We start from the raw sequence: 5,566 nt of genomic DNA on the forward strand, positions 1-5,566 counted from the left end.
TTTTTCAATTTTTTCAAAAAGAAGAAGGAGTTCGTTTTCAATTATGGCAAATTATCATGGTATCTACTCTATACCCCCAAACCTAAACTAAACATTGTCCTCAATGTTTCAAAATATGGAAAGAATTATAAAATAATATATGAAGAGGAACATGCTGAGTAGAGTAAAAGGAGAGAGAATACCCGATTGCACGGTGGCAGCTCGATTAAAACTCCGTTATTCAGGGCAAAAATCCATCATATTAGGAGTCACAATGGATGAGAACAATATATACAAAAGGAAATTTAACTAACACATTATCTACAAGAACATTTGGTTTTTAATGGGACTTTTTGGAAAAAATTTGGTTTTGTTGGGAAAAAGACAAATTTTGGTTTTGATGGGAAAACGAAAATTTTTGGTTTTTAGGGAAAGATTTGGAAAACTTTTTTTTTTTTTTGGTTATTTAGGGAAAGAGTGGACCAGTTTAGTCCACATAGACTGGGTCCTCCAGGTTGGTTGTTTCAATGTCGGGTGGAAATGGCTCAAGGAATGGCTTTAATCTCTGCCCGTTGACTTTGAAAACGTTCTTGTTGGAGACATCCTCCAGCTCTACAGCTCCATGAGGAAAAACTGTGCGTACTAGGTACGGACCCTTCCATCTGGAACGCAGTTTTCCTGGAAAAAGATGTAATCGGGAGTCATACAGCAAGACTTTCTGACCAGGAGTGAAGGATTTGCGCAGAATACGCTTGTCATGAAACAACTTCATCTTCTGCTTATATAACCTGGCACTGTCATAAGCCTCATTTCTCAATTCTTCCAACTCGTTGAGTTGAAGTTTCCTTTGAATTCCAGCTTCGTCCAGAGAAAAGTTCAGTTGCTTGATTGCCCAATAAGCACGATGTTCTAATTCCACAGGTAGATGGCACGGCTTTCCATACACTAGACGATAGGGGGACATGCCAATTGGTGTCTTATAAGCTGTTCTATAGGCCCACAAAGCATCATTCAATCTTAATGACCAATCTTTCCTAGACGGGTTAACTGTCTTCTCGAGAATGTGCTTAATTTCCCTATTAGAAACTTCTACTTGTCCACTCGTCTGAGGGTGGTACGGAGTAGCAACCTTGTGAGTTATTCCATACTTGCGTACTAAAGACTCGAAGTGCCTATTGCAGAAATGTGAGCCACCGTCACTGATGATAGCTCTAGGGGTACCAAAACGTGCAAATATGTTCTCCTTTAGAAATGAAAGTACCACCTTGTGGTCATTTGTTCTGGTTGCTATGGCTTCTACCCACTTAGAAACGTAATCAACTGCGACTAGGATGTACAACTTGCTGTCAGACATGGGAAATGGACCCATGAAGTCTATCCCCCAAACATCAAAAATCTCCACAATCAAAATGGGGTTCAATGGCATCATGTTTCTCCTCGAAATGCTTCCTAGCTTTTGACAGCGTTCACAAGCAACACAATAATCATGGCAATCCTTGAACAATGATGGCCAATAGAATCCACACTGCAAGATCTTTGCAGCGGTTTTCTTAGCACTGAAATGGCCTCCACATGCTTGGTCATGACAGAAAGATATCACATCTTTCTGTTCAGTGTTGGGGACACATCTCCTAATGATTTGGTCTGGGCAGTACTTAAACAAATATGGGTCATCCCAAAGGAAATGTTTGACTTCAGCCAGGAATTTAGAGCGGTCTTGTCTCGACCAACGTGAGGGCATCCTACCTGCAGCGAGGTAGTTAACAATATCAGCAAACCAAGGAAGGTCTGAGATAGACATCAGCTGTTCATCTGGGAATGATTCTCTAATCAGCTCACATTCATCAATAGACTCTAAAGTTAATCTAGACAAATGATCAGCAACCACATTCTCACAACCTTTCTTATCACGGATTTCGAGATCGAATTCCTGTAATAAGAGTATCCATCGAATAAGGCGAGCTTTAGCATCCTTCTTGGAAAGAAGATACTTCAAAGCCGCATGGTCTGTGTATATGATGATCTTAGACCCTATCAGATAAGATCTAAACTTGTCTAATGCGAAAACGACGGAAAGCAATTCCTTCTCGGTAGTTGAATAATTGAGTTGGGCATCATTAAGGGTTTTGCTAGCATAGTATATCACATATGGTAGTCTATCAACTCGCTGTCCTAAAACAGCACCCACAGCATAATCAGAGGCATCACACATCAGTTCGAACGGAAGCTTCCAATCGGGTGGTCGGACTATAGGAGCGGTGGTGAGAAGGGTTTTTAATTCCTCCCATGCCTTCACACAAGCAGCATCGAAATTGAAGGCAACATCTTTGGAGAGAAGACTGCACAGAGGTCTGGAGATTTTGCTGAAATCTTTGATGAATCGCCGGTAAAAACCAGCATGACCTAGAAATGATCTGATCTCCTTCACAGAGCAAGGTTGTGGTAGATGTTGAATGAGGTCAACTTTAGCTTTATCCACTTCAATTCCTTTCTCTGAGATGATGTGTCCTAGAACTATTCCTGAATTCACCATAAAATGGCATTTTTCCCAATTTAGAACAAGGTTCTTTTCTTTACATCTGGATATCACGAGGGCAAGATGCTTCAAACATTCGTCAAACGAGGAACCAAAAACAGAGAAATCATCCATAAAGATCTCGAGAAAACTATCTATCATGTCAGAAAAAATGCTCATCATGCAACGCTGAAAAGTAGCAGGTGCATTACACAACCCGAAGGGCATACGTCTATAAGCAAACGTCCCAAATGGACACGTGAATGTATTTTTTTCCTGATCTTCCGGAGCAATGTGAATTTGGTTATAACCGGAAAAGCCATCTAGAAAACAGTAGTGACTGTGTCCAGACACACGTTCTAGCATTTGGTCAATGAAAGGGAGCGGGAAGTGATCCTTCCTTGTTACTGTGTTCAACTTCCTGTAGTCGATGCATACTCGCCATCCTGTGGTTGTACGAGTAGGGACTAATTCATTCTTGTCGTTCTGAACTACAGTAATGCCTGACTTCTTAGGCACAACTTGAATGGGACTAACCCATTTGCTATCGGGAATTGGGTATATGATACCCGCATCAAGTAGTTTCAGGATCTCTCCTTTGACTACATCTCTCATGTTAGGATTAAGTCTCCTTTGCATTTCCCTAGATGGTTTGGCATTCTCTTCAAGGTTAATGTGGTGCATGCAAATGGTGGGACTAATTCCTTTGAGATCTGAGATGGTCCATCCTAAGGCCTCTTTGTGTTCCTTAAGTACTTCTAAAAGCTTACTTTCCTGTTCCGTGTCTAAACATGATGAAATAATGACAGGTAAAGTATCAGAAGAACCTAGGAATGCGTACTTCAACGTACTAGGCAATGTTTTCAATTCAAGCTTAGGTGGCTCAACAATGGATGGAATAAGCTTGGAATCAGAGAGTAAGGGTGGTTCCACTTCATATTTCCTTTCAGTGATGTCCATTTGAGGTACAGATTCGAGCAGAGATAGGACGTCACTACAGTATGCATCATCATAGGAATCTGAGTTAAAGTTCTCCATACATGCTTGAAAGGGGTCGACGGATAGAATGTTAGTCAACGAATCTTGCATCAATCCTTCAATCATATTAACTTCATGCACATCATCATCATCAAGATTCACAGGTTGTTGACTAATATCGAACACATTCAATTCTACCGTCATGTTACCAAAAGACAGTTTCAACACTCCATTACGACAATTAATGATCGCGTTGGACGTAGCCAAGAAAGGACGTCCTAAGATGACAGGAATGTGACAGTCTGGGTTTTGTACAGGTTGAGTGTCTAAGACAATGAAGTCTACGGGAAAATAGAATTTGTCAACCTTGATCAAAACGTCTTCGACCACTCCACGAGGAATCTTGACAGATCGGTCTGCCAGTTGTAGAGTGATAGATGTTGGTTTCAACTCCCCAAGACTTAACTGCTCATAAACAGAATATGGCAGTAGGTTAACACTTGCACCTAGGTCTAATAACGCTTTATTGACCGTGTGTTCTCCTATAGTGCAAGAAATTGTTGGACATCCTGGATCCCTAAATTTGGGTGGAGTTTTGTTCAGAATGATGGAACTCACCTGCTCAGCTAAGAAAGCACGTTTTTGCACATTGAGCTTGCGCTTTTGAGTACACAAGTCTTTGAGGAATTTGGCATAAGCAGGGATTTGCTTGATTGCTTCAAGAAAAGGAATGTTGATGTTGACTCTCTTGAACAGATCTAACATCTCATTGTAATGGGTACTTTTCTGTTGATAGATCAATCTTTGAGGAAATGGGGCAACAGGAGAATGAGTTGGCAAAGGGACATTCACAGCAGTAGAATTGTAAGATTTTCCAACTTGCTCAGATTCTTTGGTTTTCTGGGGTTGTGGAGACAGTGTGGAATTTGTATCAGACTCATTAGGTTCGCCCACGTTGTTCTCGATGACTTTACCACTTCAGAGGGTGGTAATGGCATGGATTTGATCAGGTGAGGTTTCAGTGCAGGATGTTGTGCCTGTTTGAAATATCCTCTTTGGATTTTGTTGGGGTTGGCTCGGAAGTTTACCCTTTTCTCTCTCACATATTTGATCCATCTTTTGATCTAGATTTTTCTGACTTTGCATCAAACTCTGGAACATTTCCTCTAGGGTGGATAATCTCTTGTCGGTATTGTGTTGAGGATATGATTGTTGTTGAGAGTTTGATTGTTGTTGAGGGTTTCTCGGGTGTTGATAACCTTGATTGTTCTGATATCCCTGATTGTTTTGATAGCTCTGATTGGGTTGAGATGGTCCTCCTTGAGTGGGTCCTTTTGACCATGAAAAGTTAGGGTGGTTTCTCCATCCTGGATTGTAGGTCTGTGAATAAGGGTTATGCTCTGGTTTTTGAAACATGGCATGTGCCTGTTCAAGCCTAGACTCCTGGACTGCAAGCAAATCTGGACAATTTTGGAATTGATGGTTGGGGTCGTTACAAGCAGCACAAACAGACGAAGCGACATGTTCTTGGAGAGTAGTGGTGGAAGGTTTTGAATTTTTATGTAGTTCTAACTCTTCTAATCTCCTAACTATTGATGCCATGTTTGCTCTTCCCTCAAAATCCGCTTCAATCCTAAAAGCCTTTGCTTCGGATGTAGTCTTTCTGGTTTCACGGATGGATTCCCACTGTTGCGTCTTTTCAGCTACTTCAATCAAGAAGTCCCAAGACGCGTCAGCAGTTTTATCTACGAATAGACCATTACACATCGACTCAACCGTTGTTCGGGTGGACACATCTAGACCTTCATACAAAATTTGCACAAGTCTCCATTTTTCAAAACCATGATGGGGACATTGGAGCAATAATTCATTGAATCTCTCCAGGTATCTAGCTAAGGTCTCACCTTCTAATTGCACAAAGCTATTCAGACTTTGACGAATTGTCGCAGTCTTGTGGTTCGGGAAAAACTTTTTGAAAAACTCCTTTATGAGGTCATCCCATGTCATGATGGATTGAGGCTGTAAAGCATAAAGCCAGGCCTTTGCCTTATCTTTCAGGGAAAAAGGAAAAAGCCTTAACTTCAGGGTTTCGTC

Source organism: Papaver somniferum, chromosome 8, assembly GCF_003573695.1.
Source record: "Papaver somniferum cultivar HN1 chromosome 8, ASM357369v1, whole genome shotgun sequence".
Classification (NCBI taxonomy): domain Eukaryota; kingdom Viridiplantae; phylum Streptophyta; class Magnoliopsida; order Ranunculales; family Papaveraceae; genus Papaver; species Papaver somniferum.